A 20,386-nucleotide genomic window follows, 5' to 3' on the forward strand; every position below is an offset into this window, starting at 1 on the left:
GATATAAAGAACAAATAATGCAGTTTTGTGAAAAGGCTTTGCAAATTAAAACAGCAGTTCTGAAATTGGGGTCCATGGTGCCTAAGCCACTTTGAGTTGTCTGAGAAATCAAAATGATTCTTTATGATAACACAAACAGCATTTGTCTTTCCCCTCTGTGTTAACATTTGTATTGATGGCACAAAAACAATACTGGCATCTTAAGTGTGAATCAAGTCAGTGGCATTAAAGATAGCCAATTTCATTTAAATCTTTAAGGAAGTAATAACAATTGTTAATTTTATTAAATCTGGATTTGGCATAGATGTCTTTTGAAATAATCTATGTGATAAAATGGGAGGCACTTATAAAGTACTCTGACTACCTACAGAAAGGGAAAAATACAGCTGTACAATTCTCTGAGTTGTCAGCTTAACTAATCACTTTTTAAATATAAACATCATTTTTACTTGAAAGAAAAGCTAACAAATTATGATTATTCAGAGTTGGGTATTTGGCACACAATTTTTCAAAAATGAATGAAGTAAACCTGTCACTTTAAGGAAAACAACTGGTAGCACTTGTTGTCCATGATGAAATATAAGCTGTCAAGCCAAAATGAGCATTTTGAAAAACTTGTTTCAGTCACCATGCGCGTGGTTTCCGAATATTTCAAGACTTTTTTGGGGGCATGATTGGTGCTAAGAGTAACAGAGGTGATTGTTTAATATAATGAAACCTGTCCATGTTTAGAAGCTACACATGACTTTGTGAACTATTCTTCTTCAAATAACTGATGCAGGATGTTACAAAATCATGCAAGGCTAAAAGACCCATCTGATAGATTTTTAATGTACCAGAGTACAAAAGCCCATTGATACATCACAACTAAACTTTAAAGATACTAACTTTGAGGAAGTTTTGGTATAACATCAAAGAAGAAATATCCAGAATCATCTGACAGAGTTATTAAATTATTCTTCCCTTTACAAATGCACATATTTATACATCCATATTTTCTTTCTATAATTCAACCGAAACAAACTGTAGACACAGACAAATTTCAGAAGCAGACATGAGAATTCAGTTTTCTTCTTTTAAACCAGACATTAAAGTGGAAAATAATGCCATCTTTCTCTCTCTCTTTAAAAAAATATAGTCATTTTCATTAAAATATATTAGTCTTACATGTAAATATTTATTCTTTCTGTTGTAAGTGGATTAATAATTTTTAAAAAGTACTCACTTTTAATTTCTAATACATATTATACAAGACAGCACCCCAATAAACAAAAAGTCCTTGGGTCACAGTGGTTTTTCAAAGAGTAAGGGGGGCTTTGGGACCAAAATGTTTGAGAAACACTGCTTTAATATGATGTGTTCCTGCTTCTGCTCCCTGCTGGTGTTAATGACTTAAAACAAGATACTGAAGGATCCAGATACCCTAATATTTGCCACTCTCTGGGATCTCCTGAAGGCTATCTGTCCAGGTACTCAGAGCTGTTGCACTAGTTCATGATTTATCAGGTTCACCACTTAATCAGGTCTAGACCTAGTAATAAAAATTAGAATTACTGGTCATCTGTTTTCAGAATCTTGTCTTATTGATTTTCCCAGTTTCAAGTGGATTATCATCCCATTTTTTTATCCTGTTGGTTTCTTAATAACAATTACATATTGTTTTGTAAAGGGCAAGCGATATTCATTGTAATCCATCAAAACCAAAGCCAGTTGACCTTGACAGCTACCGAGGTGATCACTTTTGTTAGGAGTGCTTTCTCCTACCTCTGAAAAGTTTTCCTCTTTGGAAGCCATCGAATTGTCCCCAAGCAATGATGTGTATATCTTAAACATTAGAGCTTCAGGATGTTCTGAGAAGATTTATATTCATAGTGTTCCATATTCAACAAGTGGAGGTTTAATTACAATTCAGCTATTAGAAACAAAATTGTTTTTGTGCCTGGATCTATCTTATTGTGGGCAATTAGCTTAGAACCATAAATAATAAGCTTAGTTGAAAAGTTAAACACTAACCACAGTGTGCCATTGCCTCACTCTAACTGTGTTGCAGACCTAAACAGCACAAGACCCTATACCTAAGGGTGTCCATTTAATCCTTACAACATCTCCCCCTCTCCTAAAATAGGCATTGTTATCTCAGTTTTATAGATGGCAAAACAGAGGCTCATTCCATGAGAAATTTGCAGAGCCAAGATTAAAAATGGGATTTGTGTAACTTCAATTTTTTCTTTTTCTTTCTTTTTTTTTTTCTGAGACAGAGTCTTGCTGTATTGCTCAGGCTTGAGTGCACTGGCTCACTGTAGCCTCCACCTCCTGGGCTCAAGCAATCCTCCCACCTCAGCCTCCTGAGTAGCTGGACTACAGGTGCACACCACCACATCTGTCTAATATTTGTACTTTTTGTAGAGACAGAGTTTTTCTATGTAGTCCACATTGGTCTGGAACTCCTGGGCTCAAGCAATCCACCTGCCTTGGCCTCCCAAAGTGCCGGGATGATAGGTGTGAGCCACCACGCCTGGCTTTTGTGTGACTTCAAATTGATAAGCTCTGTAGGTAACATGGCAAGGATAAATTAGAACAGGGAACTATTTCAGATACTAAACCCATTAGGAAGTTGTTGCATTGCCCCAGTGATGACATTTGCTTGCTTTCTTTCTCTGCTCTTGAAGAATGATTCAAAAGTTTTCCAACTGTTTACCTGCTACAACTTCTCATTAAAAAAGATCTGTAGAGTCATGAAAACAGTATGGCGATTCCTCAAGGATCTAGAACTAGATGTACCATGTGACTCAGCCATCCCATTACTGGGGATATACCCAAAGGATTATAAATCATGCTGCTATAAAGACACATGCACACGTATGTTTATTGCGGCACTATTCACAATAGCAAAGACTTGGAATCAACCCAAATGTCCATCAGTGACAGACTGGATTAAGAAAATGTGGCACATATACACCATGGAATACTATGCAGCCATAAAAAAGGATGAGTTTGTGTCCTTTGTAGGGACATGGATGCAGCTGGAAACCATCATTCTTAGCAAACTATCACAAGAACAGAAAACCAAACACCGCATGTTCTCACTCATAGGTGGGAACTGAACAATGAGATCACCTGGACTCGGGAAGGGGAACATCACACACCGGGGCCTATCATGGGGAGGGGGGAGGGGGGAGGGATTGCATTGGGAGTTATACCTGATGTAAATGACGAGTTGATGGGTGCAGCACACCAACATGGCACAAGTATACATAGGTAACAAACCTGCACATTATGCACATGTACCCTAGAACTTAAAGTATAATAATAATGATAATAATAATAATAATAATAAAAGATCTGTAGAGTCAAACAGTATTTGTTCCGAATGACTCTCAATTAAGGTGTTTCCTATTTACTATTGATATATCAATAACCCCTGAATCATGGCTAATCAAATAACTACAGGTGTTTGATTGAGAGCTGTGGTTTTGCATTTCAGAAATCAGCAATCGATGCATTTTTCTTACTAAAACCATCTCAATCTTCATGGTTTGATTCTTTATTTTCTCCTTTGTTTCAAGATCATAAATGGAAGCCTGAGGAGCAAAAACCTAAGGATGTGCTTGGACCTTCACTGAGAGGTGATCTCTGACCACTGGATCACTTTCTTCTGGAGGTAAAAAGTAGATGGCTGGGCACTGTGGCTCATGCCTGTAATCCCAGCACTTTGGGAGGCCCAGGCGGGTGGATCACTCGAGGTCAGGAGTTTGAGACCAGTCTGGCCAACATAGTGATACCCCATCTCTACTAAAAATACAAAAAAATTTTAGCTGGGCATTGTGGCAGGCACCTGTAATCCCAGCTACTTGGGAGGCTGAGGCAGGAGAATCGCTTTAACTCAGGAGGCAGAAGTTGCAGTGAGCCAAGATGCTGCCACTGTACTCCAGCCTGAGCAACAGAATGAGACTATGTCTCAAAAAAAAAAAAAAAAAAAAAAGGTCGAATTAAGTAATCTAATATGGGCCTAATCCTAGATGCGGAAAGTAGATTTTGATAGAATGAAAGAGCTCATCCCTTTTTTCATTCTTATACTATAATCATGTGTGAGTCTGTAATTCCATTCACTGAAAAAATAATCACTTGGCAAAAATGCCTATAGAAGAGAACACAAGCATTTCTGAGTTTAAAGTTCAGATTTCAAGATTTAGCAAATATTTCTGGTCACACATAAAGTTGTCCATCATTTCTGAAACATGCTCCTCTTGCTCTACTGCATAAGACCCTCCCAGATTTCCCTCTACATTCAGAGTAAAGTTGCTATTTTTGCATCTTAGCCAAGAAGCTACGTATTCCTGCCCGTGTCTGCTCTCCAGCCACAGGTCTCCCTGAGACTAAGGTTGTCTCTTTCTTTCTAGCCATGATGAAGCATTTGTAGTTGTGTAGATACATATTCTTCTGATAATGCTCATCCTACTTTCTTTTCTTGGGATCATCTCCCTCCTCCCAGTTTTGTCTTTCTGGTGACATACACTGGTGTTTTTGAGACTCACCTCAAGTGCCACCTACTGACGGGTAAAACCAAGACTGGAACTCAGGAAAGCCCTTAATGGTTTTTTTTTTTTATTATTATTTAATTATTTGGTATTTTTCTGACAAACATCCTATGCTCACCAGCCCCAAACTAAGAAGAGCACATTTCTTCTGGCCAGTTATTACTGTACTTAAATATTCTTCCATCAGAGTCCTTCCAATACTGGTATGTTTACATCTATGTTTCCCTTGTAAATTTATAAACCCCTCATTGACAAAGGCCCATTTTGATTTTTGTATCTTGGGCAAATATCACAATGTTAGGGGCATATTACATACTTAATAAATATCTATTGAACAAATACATAGATTTCCTTTAGTTCAAAGACTTTTACTTCTGCTTAAATTTACAAAATGCACATTAAATCAGTATCCCGACTGATTTAAGAAGGTAAAACAAATGCCAGCATGGATCGCAGAAATCTTAACCTGTGATCACTGAAGAAACTGATTTTTCAGGATTAGTTGATACAAATTGTATGGTTTGAAGGATGCATGGGATTTAGAAACTAAATATTGTTATCTTGATTCGAGTTATATTTGAAACTGAGTCAACTTGTGATTTTAGTAGCACAGCTAATAAAGAGAGCATTGTTATAGTAACTGTATTTTCTGCACAAATGCAAACTTTTTTGTATTTTAACTAAACTGTGTGATGTTTTATGCTGAAGAAGCTACCTAGTCCAATGTTTGGGGAAAAAACAGATACTTGGCAAATATATCTTGAATTATTAATGAATAAATGAAAATAGAAGAAATTCAGTTCACTTCTCTGATTTTACAGATGATAAAATTGAAGCCCAGGTAGTTGCAGAACAATGACAGGTAATCAATCATCATGGCTCCTGGGTCAATATCTGCCTTTCTGTATATATAATAGATATTATAAAATGTAAGGATTTTAGATGGACAGAGCGCACAGTCGGGGACATCAAACCTCATTGCAGGATAAGAAGCACTGATCATAAACCCAATACATACCTTACATTTTACTGTGTGCTGTGAATAAAGAAAAGAAATGAATAAGCCGGAGTGTCCCATGAGGTGAGTACAGTCTCGTAGAGGAAGTATTTATAGTTCAGTATGATGTATGAAGTGTTAGGGGGCACAAGTGAGAAAGCAACTCCACCTGAGGTAAGAGAGGTGAGAAGGGAAAGCTACAGGGAGGAGGTGACATTGGATACATCTCCTGAAGTAGGCATGTTCCAAGCTCAAGAGATGAGGAATGACATTTCAGGCTGAAGACACAATTGCAGCTCATCAGAAGTGATAAACCCATATAATAAAGTGGTTCCCTCTGCAGTAACAGAACCAAATATGATCTTAGCGGCGGGACATTACTACCCAAATGAAGAAAAATGACAAGTTGCTTTTCAAGCCATCCCAGAGTGGGAAGCCAACATGCCAGGAGCTATAAAGAGCCTCAGAAGAATAAGAGAAAAAGAAAAAGAGATGTACCCTTTCCTGTGGCAAAAGCACTATATGCTGACACATCTTGGTTCTGCCAGATTGATTTTTGCATAGGTTGTCTTTGTCATTTGTGTGTGTGTGTGTGTGTGTGTGTGTGTGTGTATATATTTTTTGTTTTGTTTTGTTTTGTTTTTTTGTTTTTTTTTTTTTTTGAGAGAGTCTTGCTCTGTCGCCCAGGCTGGAGTGCACTGGTATGGTCTTTGCTCACTGCAACCTCCACCTCCTGGCTTCAAGCGATTCTCCTATCTTAGCCTCCTGAGTAGCCGGGACTACAGGTGCGTGCCACCATCCCTGGCTAATTTTTTTCTTTTTTCGTATTTTTAGTAGAGACAGGGTTTCACCATGTTAGCAGGTGGTCTTGATCTCCTGACCTCGTGATCTTCCCACCTTGGCCTCCCAAGTGCTGGGATTATAGGCATGAGCCACCGTACCCAGCCTGTATATTAATATTTTAATACACAGCAAGTATCTTTTTTATTCCAAGGGATTAAAAAAAGGTGATTTTAGTGATGTCAGTACATTCTGATGCCAAAATTTATGTTTCACTGCAGTCTCAGGTAGAGAAACATCACACTGATGTGGGTTGCTCTCTAGACTTGATAATATCTAATGTTAGAAGAAGTTTAAAAATCTTGAGCTGAGAAAGGCATCAAAGAACCAATATTGTGTATTGACTCTAGGGAAGTAAACTCTTGGATTCCAATCTCACCAATGCCTCCATCTCTAGAACTCCATCCTTCACTAAAAGTGAGGACTGCTAAGTAAACTGTCTCAATGAACACTTATTGAGAAAGAGTTCAACTTCACCTCCCTGCTTCACCCCACCCTGCTCAGTTTCCTAACAACCATGAGGAAGTGTGAGGTTACACAGTCTGAGGGATAGGAGGAGTAAACGATAGGTTAGGATTAAAATAAAGACTCAAATGGAAATTAAAATGAAGGGAGCAGACATCTGAGACATGTAAGAAAATGACTTAGATTTCTGGAGGAAAGAGGGAGTTATTTAACAAAACATCCAGGAGATTAGCAAGAAGATTCCATGGATTTTCCATTCATTATCATCATTATCATCATCATCATCATCATCGTTATCATCTTCACCATCATCAACATGGAGCACTGCACATTGTTTCAAGCCTCATAAGTAGATTCCCAAAGCATCAGTCAAGACCCACTACTGTTAGCTGTGCAACCATTCAATTCCTTAGGCTTTCTAAGCCTCAATTTCCTCATCTATGAAATGGGGAAAATAATAGTACCTAACTCAACAGGTTTTAGGAGAATTCAATAAGATAATGCACATAAACTTTAGCATCGTACATGCCCACAGAATAGACTCTCAATAAATTCGACAGTCATCATCATCACCATAAAAAAATTTAAAAACTCAAACCTGACTACCAATTTTGTCTAGTACTAGGCAATCCAAGGAGAGATTCATCATCTATATCAGATCAGACATTTTGCGAACGGTCATTAAGTAGGTGCATGGGTCTGAATGATCAACTGAACTGCTTTACCATCATGTGGAAATTGCCTTTAGATAAACACAGGGATGATTGTATGCCCCAAAGTGTTTCTTAAATTTTCTACAAAATGCCAAAGAAAGGCATTTTTTTTTCTTAGTACAACATTATAGCCTTGGTACTTTGAGTAACTAAAGAGGTGGTTTTTGTTTTGTCCCCTCTACCTTGCTTGAATTAAAAAATTTTTTAAAAAAACTCTAATACACTATTCTTGGGCAAACTCCAGCCAGACAGATATTTGCCATTCCATTATTGTTTTAAAGTGTTAGCCCCAGACACATAAGCATTGTTGGAATGCAATGGAAAAAAAAATGTTTTAAATCTCAAATGGGGTAATAAACTGCAGCCAGAAGCTAATTGTACTGAAACTTGAGCTTTTATGACATGTTACTACTGTAGTGGGACCACTCTGCACCACTTTGGTGGGGTTGTTGTGTAATTGGTAGTAGTTTACGTTGCAGACATATTTAAAAAAAAAAAAAGATGTCAAATCAGACATTTCTGCCTATTACTGTAGACCTCAGCATAATTCTCAAAGCAATCAATGCATTTCATCCATTAAACTATTGATGGGGGGTATTAATTCATATAATGTTTAACTACTCACTGTGGACGTTCTCTCTGCCAACTTTCTTCCACCCAAGAAGTCCTGAAATGTTGCTGCTCCTGTCAAAAGAAATGAATCATTAATAAGAACCAGCAAGGCCAGAAGCGAGCTAGAAGCTGGGCCATGATATATACAGGCTTCACATTCTTTTAATTGAGTGCTGAACTGTACGTGTAAGAGCAGCAAACAGCCCAGTAGCGTTTTACTAAGAGTCTGAAAGCAATACAAGGAAGAGTATATCCATCAAATCTATTTATTGAATATTTAGGGGATCTGAGAATACTTTTTGTTTTTAGATTATATATTTGTTAGACAGTCTAGAGTCAATAGGAACGAGGACTTGTAAGTAATACTGCAACCAAACTCTGCACCCACAGGAGACCAGGGAAAATGACCACACTCATGTGTCTAAGTCTTAAAGAAATTAGGTCAAGTCTAGGTGAGAGGACGTCTAGTCCCGAAAAAGTGTTGTGATAAAAACGGAAGAAATGGCTTCTCTTCCAAGACCTCATCTTTGTGTTGTGTTCATTTCTTTGTATTGTTATTCTTTTCTTTCTCTCTCCTTCTGCCTTTTTTTTTTTTTTTTTGAGACCACCTGCCTTTATGGAACTACATATCTACTTGTGACCACAAAATGAAGAAATGTGGGTATCATAAAAGAGGCTTACATGGTCATAAAATCATGAGTGTTGAAGTTAGATTTGAATCTAAAGTCTAGTTCTGCCACCTCTTCTTAAAAATTATTTTACCCCCATGAGTTTTAATTTATTACATCATAAAATGAGGATAATAATACAGATGCTCTTCAACTTACGATGGGGTTCTGTCCTGATAAATCTAAGTTGAAAATATTTCAAGTCGAGAGTGCATTTAATATGCCTAAACTACCAAACACCATAGCTTAGCCCAGCCTAGCTTAAATATGCTTAGAACATTTAAATTAGCCTATAGTTGGGCAACCTCATGTAAAACAAAGCCTACTTTATAATAAAGTGTTGAATATCTCATGTGATGTATTGAATACTGTACTGAAAGTGAAAAACAGAATGTTTGTAGGGTACTGAAAGTATAGTTTCTACTGGATGCAAATTGCATTCACACCATTGTAAAGTCCAAAACTCTTAAGTCGGGGTCCACCTGTACTGACCTCATGAAGATTTTATAAAGAATAAAAAATAATATATGAAATTCTGAGTTGAGTTATTGGCACGAAGATGATAGTCAGTGTTGGGTAAGTGATGACTATGATAATGAAGAAGGAAATAAAGTTTACTTGATCAATTGGGATGGTCATTTTAGTGAACCGAAGTCCCAAGGCAGATTTGAGACCTAGATCACGATCAACATCCTTAAAACTCACTTTGTCCTATATGTGTGTACTTTAGGTGCCTGCTGGGCATTTCCCAGACTAATGTTTAAAAATGATGGAAGATGGCCAGGCACAGTGGCTCATGCTGGTAATTACAGCATTTTGGGAGGCCGAGGCAGGCAGATCATTTGTGGTCAGGAGTTCAAGACCAGCCTGGCCAACATGGTGAAACCCCATCTCCACTAAGAATACAAAAAAAAAAAAAAAAAAATTAGCTGGGCGTGATGGTGCATGCCTGTAATCCAGATACTTAGGAGACTGAGGCAGGAGAATCCCTTGAACCTGGTAGACAGAGGATACAGTGAGCCAATATCGCTCCACTGCACTCCAGCCTGGGCAAGAGTGAGACTCCATCCCAAATGAGTGAGGAGGAGGGGAGTAGGCTTGATCTAACGTGTAGCTGAGAAAGCCAAGCCCATTTATGAAGCCTAGAAATAACGTTTGTAAAACCATACATTATCAACCTATTTTAACAGGGCTTAAAATATTCTGTCAAGCAGGCTAGAACAATTCCTTCCATCTAAGTTTAAATATATTCCATAGCAAAGAAATACGCTGTGGTTAGACAAATGTAGCATTGAGCTTATTACTTTGTATATGTTTTCTCTGTTTGAAAACATAGTCCTTAACCTTATCCTTATATCTGAAGAATGTTTAGAATTTTATAAAACAAGACCATAATCTTGACTGATCTTCACTGTGATCCTGTGAGGTCCTTGTTATTATTGTCATCGCCAATTTACAGCTTAAGCTCAAAGTGGATTAAGCAACTTGCCCAGTGATCACATCATTGGTATATTCCAGAAACACAGCTACAACCATGATCTGCAACTACTAAGTCCAGAAATATTTCACTAGAGGATTAGAAGTGGGTTTATACTTTCAGTGCTGAAGGCCACAGATCAACTTGAGTCAGCACCTTTTAATCCAAACCTCTTAGGGAAGTATATATTTACTCTGAAAATGTTTCATATATAAGTGTCTCCTGGCTTTCGAGTATCTTTAGGCTCTAAACTATTTTTAAATAGACGTAATATAACTGATTTCTTAGGTAAGTGTTTTTCATCACAAGGAAGATTGTACAAGTATTCCAAACATATTGTCATTCATTCGTTCATACAAAAATACCTAAAATAAGCCTTTACTATGTCCTAAACACTATTCTAGGCTCTATACACACTCAGTTAAAAAATAAAAATGAAAATCAGATAAAAGTCACTGCTCTTTTGCAGCTCACACTCTAACTTAGGGGAAGATGACATGTATAAATAAGTACCATATACAATTTATTTCATGGTGTAAAGTTCTATAGAAGAAAACAAAGTGAGAAATAGAATTGGGGATTGCTGGAGTGCTACTTTAAATAGCGTTATTTGGGAAGACCTCACTGATAAAACTATATATGACCAGAAACCCAGAAAAATAACTAGGTAGAGTGACCTGTTCGGAGGCTATTGCAGTGTTTTGGGTGAGAGATGATGATAGCTTGGAACAAAGGAGGGGTCAGTTTAGATAGTGAGAAGTGATAGAATATAAATACATTTTGAAGACAGAGCCAATGGGATTTGTTAACAAATTAAATATGGAGTTTGAGAAAAAGGCAGAATATTTGGTCTAAACTCTGATAGGTGACTGCGAACCTATTAAGGTAACGAAGAAAGAGATAGGACTAGGTTTGGGAGGGAAAGTTAGGTGTTCGGTATCAGACATACTACATTTTAGGTGTCAACTGGATACCCTATGGAAGAGTCTTATATGCAGGCAGATAATTCTGGAGTTTAGAGAAGAGGTCCCGTGGGAGATTAAAAAAAACAGAGAATTGTCTGTGTATGCAACACATTAAAGCCATGAAATTTAATGACTTCTAGGGAGTGTGGGGTAGATAAAGGCAGGGCTCAGAGATGGACCCTGGGACATTCATAAGGTTAGAAATTGGAAAGAAGTAGAGCAACCAGAAAAAAAGACTGAGATAAAGACCAGAAGCCCTTTGCTTGAATATGTAGAGCATATTTTTGAATCATAGATTATGTGTAGAACTCTTATACTTTACCTCTGATCCTTAATTTTATTTATTCATCTATATCATGTCCTTTAAAAACAGTGACATAATTCCATATTCCCTTATCTTTACTTTTCATTAATTAACTATTTATTTATTTTGAGACAGGGTCTCACTGTGTCATCAAGACTGGAATGGAGTGGTGTGATTTCAGCTCATTACAACCTCCACCTACTGGACTCAAGCAATCCTCCCGCTTCAACCTCCCAAGTAGATGGGACCATAGGTGCACATCACCACTCCCAACCTATGTTTTGTATTTTTGGTAGACACGGGGTTTTGCCATGTTGCCCAGGCTGGTCTCCAACTCCTGAGCTCAAGTGGTCCACCTACCTTGGCCTCACAAAGTACAAGGATTACAGGCATGAGCCACCATGCCGCACCTGGCCTCTACTTTTCTTAAGTAATCTCTCTTTTTGCCTGAAATCTCTTGATACTGCAATAAGAATTCCTTGAAGGCATGGCACAGATTTCACTGAGCTCTGTCTACTACCCCAGGTCCTGCTCAAGATGTTTGTAAGATGCATGTGAGTGTACAAATCAACTGCTGAAATTCAGAGATTACATCTGCATTATGACTTTATGAATCCTGCTCCTAACATCAAATGCGAATGGAAAAAGTTCGCCAGTTCTTCAAAAAGCTAAAATTTTCCTAAGACTCAGAAATTTTACTGCTAGGAATATACACTAAAGAATTGAATGCTGGCTCTCAAAAAAATACTTGTACACAAATGTTTATAGTGGTACTATTCACAATAACCAAAGGTAGAAGATGCCAAAAACACATAATGAGAAAAAGAAGAGTCTCTTCAATAAATGGTGCTGGGAAATTGGATATCTACATGCAGAAGAATAAAATTAGGTTTTCATTTCACACCACACACAAAACTCAAAATGGATTAAAGCTTTAGATGTAAGATCTGAAACAATAAAACTACTAGATGAAAACAGGGGGGAAGCTTCATGACACTGGGCTAGGCAATGGTTTTTCGGATATGACCCCAAAAGCACAGGCAACAAAAGCACAAATAGACAATGGAATTACACAAAACTAAAAAGCTTCTGCACAGCCAAAGAAATAATCAACAGAATTAAGAGACAACCTATTGAAGGGAAGAAAATATTTGCAAACCATACATCTGATAAGAAGTTAATGTTCAAAATATACAAAGGAACTCTAGCAACTCAAGAAAACAGTCCAATTAAAAACTGGATGAAGAACCTAAACAGACATTTTTCAAAAGACGACAAATAACCAACAGGCATATGAAAAAAAATGCTCAACATCACTAATCATTAGGGAAAGGCAAACTAAAACTGCTATGAGATGTCACCTGACACGTGTTAGAATGGCTATTAAGAAAAAGACAAATAGCAAGAAGTGTTAGCGAGGCTGTGGAGAAAAGAGAACCCTTGCACACTGTAGCTCGTAATGTAAATTAGTGCAGCCATTATGGAAAACAGTATGGAGATTTCTCAGTAAATTAAAAATACAGCTACCATATGATTCAGCAATCTCACTACTGGCTATACTTAAAAAACGAAATCATTTTGTCAGAGAGTTACCTGCATTGCCATGTTTGTTATAGCATTATTTACAATGGTCAAGATATGGAACCAACCTAAATGACTGTCAATAGATGAATGTGTAAAAGAAAATGTGCTATATACACAGGGGACTACTAATCAGCCTTAAAAAAAAGAATTCCTGTCGTTTATGATAACATGGATGAGCCCAGAGGGCATTATGTTAAGTGAAATAAGCCAGGCACAGAAAGACAGATACCACATGATCTAACTTATTTATGAAACCTAAAAATGTCGTGAACTCACAGAAGCAGAGGAGAGAATGGTGGTTATGAGGGGATGGGAGGGTGGTGGTGGGAGGGACTGGGAAGATGGTTCGCAAAGGATACAAAATCTCAGTTAGACCACAGGGATAAGTTTAAGAGATCTATTGTACAACATGGTGACTATAATTAATAGCAATGTATTGTATACTTTAAAATTGCTAAGAGAGTAGATTTTAAGTGTGCTCACCACAAAATAAATATGAAGTATGTGAATAGTGGTTATGTGAATGAGCTTCATATAGTCATTCCACAATGTACACATATGTCACAACATCATGGTGTACACAATATGCACCATATTTGTCAATTTAAAAAAGATTAATTTAAAACAGTTTTTGTGTGTTATTCATATTCCACAAATGTGAAACTTTTTAACATTTACAAAATATACATAACAATTATGTCTTATGTAAAACATAAAAAATGCAAAATGTGTTTTAATGATATAGCAATGGGGATAATACGCATGCATATGTACATAAACATATAATCTGTTAGACTACCTGTAGATGCATACCATATATATGCCTATGTTTATATATATGTTTATCATATGCATATGCCTCATACATGCATATATACAGGTGTGCCTATATATGCACATGTATGTATATACTTATGAACACATTTATATGTGTTTATGCATATTTACACATATATTGTATGAATATTCATACATGTGAATGCCTATATTCCATAAATATGTACATATATTACTTTTTCTGAATCATTTGAAAATAAGTTATAAACATATTGCCCCTTTACTCCTGTACATGGTATGCATTTCCTATAATCAGGAACATTCTATTGTAATACCACATACAATCATTAAAATCAGCACATTAGTATCAATAGTACTAAAACCTAATCTATATCTCTTTTCAAATTTCGTTACTTGTACTAATATGCTTTTTAGTAAAATAAGAAACATTTAGTTAAAACTTATGGAATGTAATATAATGGGTAGCTGAACATTTTTGAAGACTTTCTCTTGTATCTAGGTCATTGTATTTTTAATCACTGAGATAATATATTATGCAACATGCCTGGGGTGGATGAAGAATGGATTCAGGAATTAAATTCATTCAGTTACTTAATCCCAAATGTGGGTGCTTTTACATTGTGAAACTATTAATCATTCTAAGAATAGAAGGAGGGTCAAGAAAACAATTGTAAAGTCCTGAATATCTTTCAGCCTAAAAAGTATTCTCTGTTTGCTTTTTCTTTGATCATGAAAATCTACAAGCAGTCATAAAATTTGGCTAGAGTTATAATCATTTGAAACTTTCAGGGTGTCTCTAAAACACTTTATAATAGCCTCAAGTATCGTAAGTTGATATTTTTTCTACTTTTCTACTTATAATGAAAATAAGAATTGTGACTTTTATTCATCATTTCCACATGAAAAAACAGTAGAAAAAACTGGTGTGTTTATTCACCTTGAAAATGCCCAGCTGGGGTTTATTAACCACACTTTAGCTACTCATCTTTATGATGCTCAAATACAGATAAGATAAAATCACAAAGACCTCCCAGATGACAAGTCCAGCAAGGTCATTAGATTAGAGGGAAGCTGAGTATTCTGTGACTGTTTTATAGTCAACAACAAAGTATCTATGTTTAAGATGTAAGTTATTTGAGTATTTTAGCAAATTGAAATCTACAGCCAGTTTTACACCACCATCTATGATCTAATTGGCATATTCTCTCAATAGGGGATACCAATACTGCAAACTCATGTTCACAAAAGCCTTATATAATGAGATTTTCTACAGACGCAGACACAGACACACATGCAGATACACACAAAAACACACACACACACACAGGTATACATGCACCAATACATTCAATCCTTAAATAAATAAGGTTTACTCATTATCTATCTATCTATCTAGCTAGCTAGCTATCTATCTATCTATCTATCTAATCTATCTATCTATCTCTCGACCTACCTACCTACCTACCTTCCTTTATAATCCACTCTAAGCAACAGAAATGAATCATACCCTTTGTAAAGACAGGGACCCAAACAAGTGTACTGTGTCTTTTGCCATATGGAGCTCACAGTCTAGTTGGGATCACTGGCCTGTGAAGAGAGAAACCACAAGCCAACATCAATAGTTCTTTAACACAGGTCTGAACTGAGTGGCATGGGGTCATGATGAACAGCCTGGGTGAGACTGCCTAGATTTATCTAGAAAAGTGTCACAGAGAAGGGACTGTGAAATCTTGATGGCTGAACAAGAGTATCTTAGGGAAAAAGTATTGGGAAGGACATTTATTTATAAACAGAAGAAAATATATATATACACACACAGAGATATACATACACACATATGTATGTAAACATATAGATGTGTAGAGTGCGTGTGTGTGTAATATATAGGTAAAGGTGATGGTATAGGTGAAAGGTGATGGTGGCTATTCCATGAAGACAAAATATATTTCAGGGGTTCAGGAAAAATGAAATCAATTTCTTTCTGATGTCATAGCTTCCTCTGGGAAGCAGTAACAGCCACAATCCCTTCAAAAGAGAATTTTAAAGAATATGAGATACATCAGTTGCCATACTCTGTATCACATGCCCTCATTACACTAGCAAAAATTGATTGTAAAAGGAACGGACATCACATCCCAAAATGACTAAGCAGTAAACAGGAAGGTGGTCCATTAACTGGCCTAGCACAGTGAACTGACCCATACTAGATGGTGATGGGTGAATCATTTTGACTCTTTCAGCTTTTTTATTCTGCTGTCAGTCTTTCATCCCTGTGTACAGAATCTGGTCAGAGACAAAACATAAACTAGAAGCCATATGATGGAGAGATAAGAGTGATATATTTTATATTTCATAGCAGACTATAGAAAGAGATAGATAGATAGATAGATAGATAGATAGATAGATAGATAGATAGATGGATGAGTAAACCTTGTTTATTTAAGGATTGAATATATTTGTGCATGTATATCTGTGTGTGTGTGTGTGTGTGTAGAAAATCTCATTATATAAGGCTTTTGTGAACATGTGTTTGCAGTAGTGGTTTCCCAGTTGACAGAATATGCCAATTAGATAAGAGTGATTCAAATACTATGGACTGAGTATTTTCCTGGCTTTGTCGCCCATGACTCCTCATTCAGTTCCCTCTACCCACACCTCACCATGCTGGGCCCGGGCTTTCTTTGGACTCCACGCTCCCTCTTCCCACTGCCTGCATGGTGCATTTCCTCCACTTCATCAGGTCTTTTTGGCAACATCACCATCTCAGGGAATCCTTTTTAGTGAAGTGAGACACCTCTAGTCACCCTGTCTAAAGTTCTACCCTCCACAGATTTTGAAGTTCCCTTTCCTGCCTCCTTGATTTTTCCCTAGCTTGTATCACTATGGAACATCCCACATCTCATTCTCCATCCCTGTTTTGTTTTGCCTCTATTTTGCAATAGAAAGTAAGCTCTGTGGGTGCAAAATTTGAATCTACTGTGTTCATGGCTCTATTCTGTGTTCACTGTTCGTTGCCTAAATTAGGTCCAGGAATCTGGTTAGCACTTGGGCAAGTTATTCGTCATCCCTAACTCCCCCTGATGCATTTTTTTTTTAGACAAATTCTCACTCTGTCACTCAGGCTAGAGTACAGTGGCATGATAACAGCTCACTGCAACCTCGAACTCCTGGGCTCAAGCAATCCTCACGCCTCAGCTTCCCAAGTAGCTGGGACTATAGGCATGTGCCACCATGCCATCTAATTTATTTTAATTAATTATTTATTTATTTATTATTGTAGAGAAGAGGTCCTGCTATATTGCCCAGGCTGACCTCCAACTCCTGACCTCAAGTGGTCCTCCTGCTTCAGCCTCTGAAAGTGCTGGGATTACCCAGCCACAGATTCATCTTCTACTCTTCTTCTGCTTTGCTCTGTGCCCTGGGAGGTAGATTCCTTTGGACTGGATCCCTTGTCAGATGGCTTCTGGGTGCTTTCAGCCAATGGGAGGTACTGTGAAGTGAGTGTAGGGAGGGAGGAGAGAGAGGTTGTGGTATTTCCTCTCTGTCGCATCATTGCTTCCATTCATCTCTAGCAGTAGCTGCATTCCTCCACAATTCCTGCCAGGTATCCTGTTCCTCTGGAGTTGCAGCTCTAACTTGGCTCAAATAAAGCAATTCTTCCTTTAATTCCTTCCACCCTGGAGGTGTAATGGCTTCCTGCTGCTCCTAATCTCTAAGCACTGCATCCTCTCTAGATTTATACTTGTAACCCTATCTACATATCATTAAGTAGACCCTTCATTAAAATCTCTTCATTTGTACCATCTGCAATGAGTTCTCTTTCCTGCCAGGACTCTGATTTAAAAAAAAAAAAAAATCAATAAAGACTTGTTGAAAGGCTGCTGAATGAATGAAAAGTCTTGGCATCCTTCAGAAATTTGACTGATTGACTTTGGCACTGGAACAGCCATGGAAGAGACACTAAAAGAGGAAAGGCTAGAAGTCAGCACCAAGAAGATAACTCTGGTATGTCTTGCCAATCCTCGAATGTGTGTATGTAATGCAATAGCCACTGGTTAAGGAGTGATGAATTCAGTCCACCAGCAAACTACTTTTCTCCATTAGGCAAATTGATTTGTCTTGTTATTTGTATTTAGGTTGAATACTTTTATTTTTTAATTGTACCTTTTTTTCTGCAGTCTCACTCTGTCACCCAGGCTGGAGTGCACTGGAGCAATCATAGCTCACTGCAGCCTCGACCTCCCAGGTTCAAGCAATCCTCCTGCCTCAGACTCCCAAGAAGCTGGGACTACAGATACATGCTACCACGCTCAGCTAATTTTTTTTTTTTTTTTTTTTTTTTTTGTAGAGACGGGGTCTCACTATGTTACCCAGGCTGATCTTGAACTTCTGGGCTCAAACAACCCATCCATCTTGATCTCCCGAAATGCTGGGATTATAAGAATGAGCCACCGTGCCCAGTGGTTAAATACTTTTCTGCTGGTAAAATATGGTGCTTGAAACAGACCAGAATGCTGGTATGATTATGCTTAGATGTGAGGTGGCAGAGTAAGGAAAGCATTTAAATCATTGTTGAATTCTAACTTCTACTGACTAACTTGCCTAGCTTTTCTGAGCTTACTCATCTAGAAAACTGACAGAAACTCCATGAAGAAGTTATGAATGTATATAAAGATATGACTTATGTAAGGTGCTTATCACTGTGCATGACATAGTATTTGCTCAATAAATGTTCATTTCTCTCCTGCTTTTCTCTCGTTTCGTTTTCTTTGTCTCTCTTCTTTCTTATTGAAGTTCCACAAATAAACTGGGATCAGAGTGATTTGCTTCTACTATTTTTTTTAATTTCCTCCAATATGTAAAAAGTCTATGCAATACTATTCTAGGTCAGGAAAAATAAGGGATTTATAACTTCAGGAAATTCAGACATAACAGAAGTTTACAAGAAAAAGAGGGAATCAAAGACAGACTCTGAATTGTCACTCTCCCAAGATAAGGACTCCAGAAAGGTATGCTCCACGCTGTGCAATCAACTTGGTATGCCTGATTGCTTGGCAAGTTAAGCAATATTCCACAGGCATTAGAGTTACATACCATGGGCTCAAAATGGAGCCCATTTCAAGATATTGAACAAGAGAATCTTGGCTGCTTTTCTTTGCCATAGGGGAAAATAGAGAGGCCTTCTTGAGACATTATTGGTATGAAATTGTTACTTATAGCTTTTAAAATTTACCATTCTATGTGCATGTTAAGACATACAGACATATTTCTACTCCAACATACACCTTCCTTGTCTTCTTTTTTTCCTTTGGTAGTTTATAAAGCAAAGAACATTCTATAGAGGTAGGGGAACATTCGAGTTTTCTATTCCAAAAAATTTGACACACTACAGAATAGAATAACAGACTTGGATGCATTTTCAAAGAAAATGCTGTTTAGGAATATATAAAACCCACATGTCCTTTTACTGCAAGAGAGTCTGCAACAAGATCATGGTATGTGTGCACTGAGTTGATTTTCTTGTGCTCCTTGTGTATTTTTTGGGCTAAAGCAAAGGGAATCATCCAACACGTTAGAGAGCAGAAATGATCACCATCTATATTGCTAATGATAGCTGCCAAACGAGACTGATGCAATTGTGGAGACAAAACAAGCTCTCGAATATAAAGGCCAGAGGAGCGTCAATAAGATATTTAAATCACATGCAAAACAAAACAAAAAATTAGCATGTCTCACATCACTACCTTTGCTTGGGTCTTGCAGCAATGTTTGCCATGCTAACCCCAACTTGTGTCTTTAAGTCATGCCCTACACTGCCTTCATTTGTCAAATACTCATATTGCAATAGTCAGCATAGTATTATCTTCTTCATGAGCACTAATTCCTAACTCCAGGGAGAATCAATGTCTGTACAGATAAATCAGAAGCCCCCATGGCTTTTTATTGTACTCATCAATTTACATCACTCTATCATTTAACCAAACTGTAAGCCACGGGAAGGCAGGAACCATGCCAAGTTACCACGACATCTTCCACCTCTACTAATGGCTTACATATTGTAGACGTTCAGGAAACTGATCTACCATGACTGGAACAAACACTCCACAGAGTTTGGTTTTTGACTTTCATTTCTGTTTTTGTTTTTCAGTAGCAGGATGTTTGGATTTACAGAGACACTAGCTGGATTTAAGGTCGTGTTCTGTGAAATTTATCTCAGGAGCATACTCGGAGGGTTCAATGCAAGCTTCAAATGAATGTTCGTCACGTTCTTTGGAGGATCTCACTTCTGTGCAAAAGTGCTGCACATGAGGGTGCCAACGAAATTAACAAATTAGTGTCTCGGATTTTTGGAGTAGCTCTTGAGCAAATATATGACCTTCAATCTTAACGGAAAAGCCCTACCTGCTGACGGGGTTAAGAAATGG

This window comes from Papio anubis, chromosome 17 (genome assembly GCF_008728515.1).
Source record: "Papio anubis isolate 15944 chromosome 17, Panubis1.0, whole genome shotgun sequence".
NCBI lineage: Eukaryota > Metazoa > Chordata > Mammalia > Primates > Cercopithecidae > Papio > Papio anubis.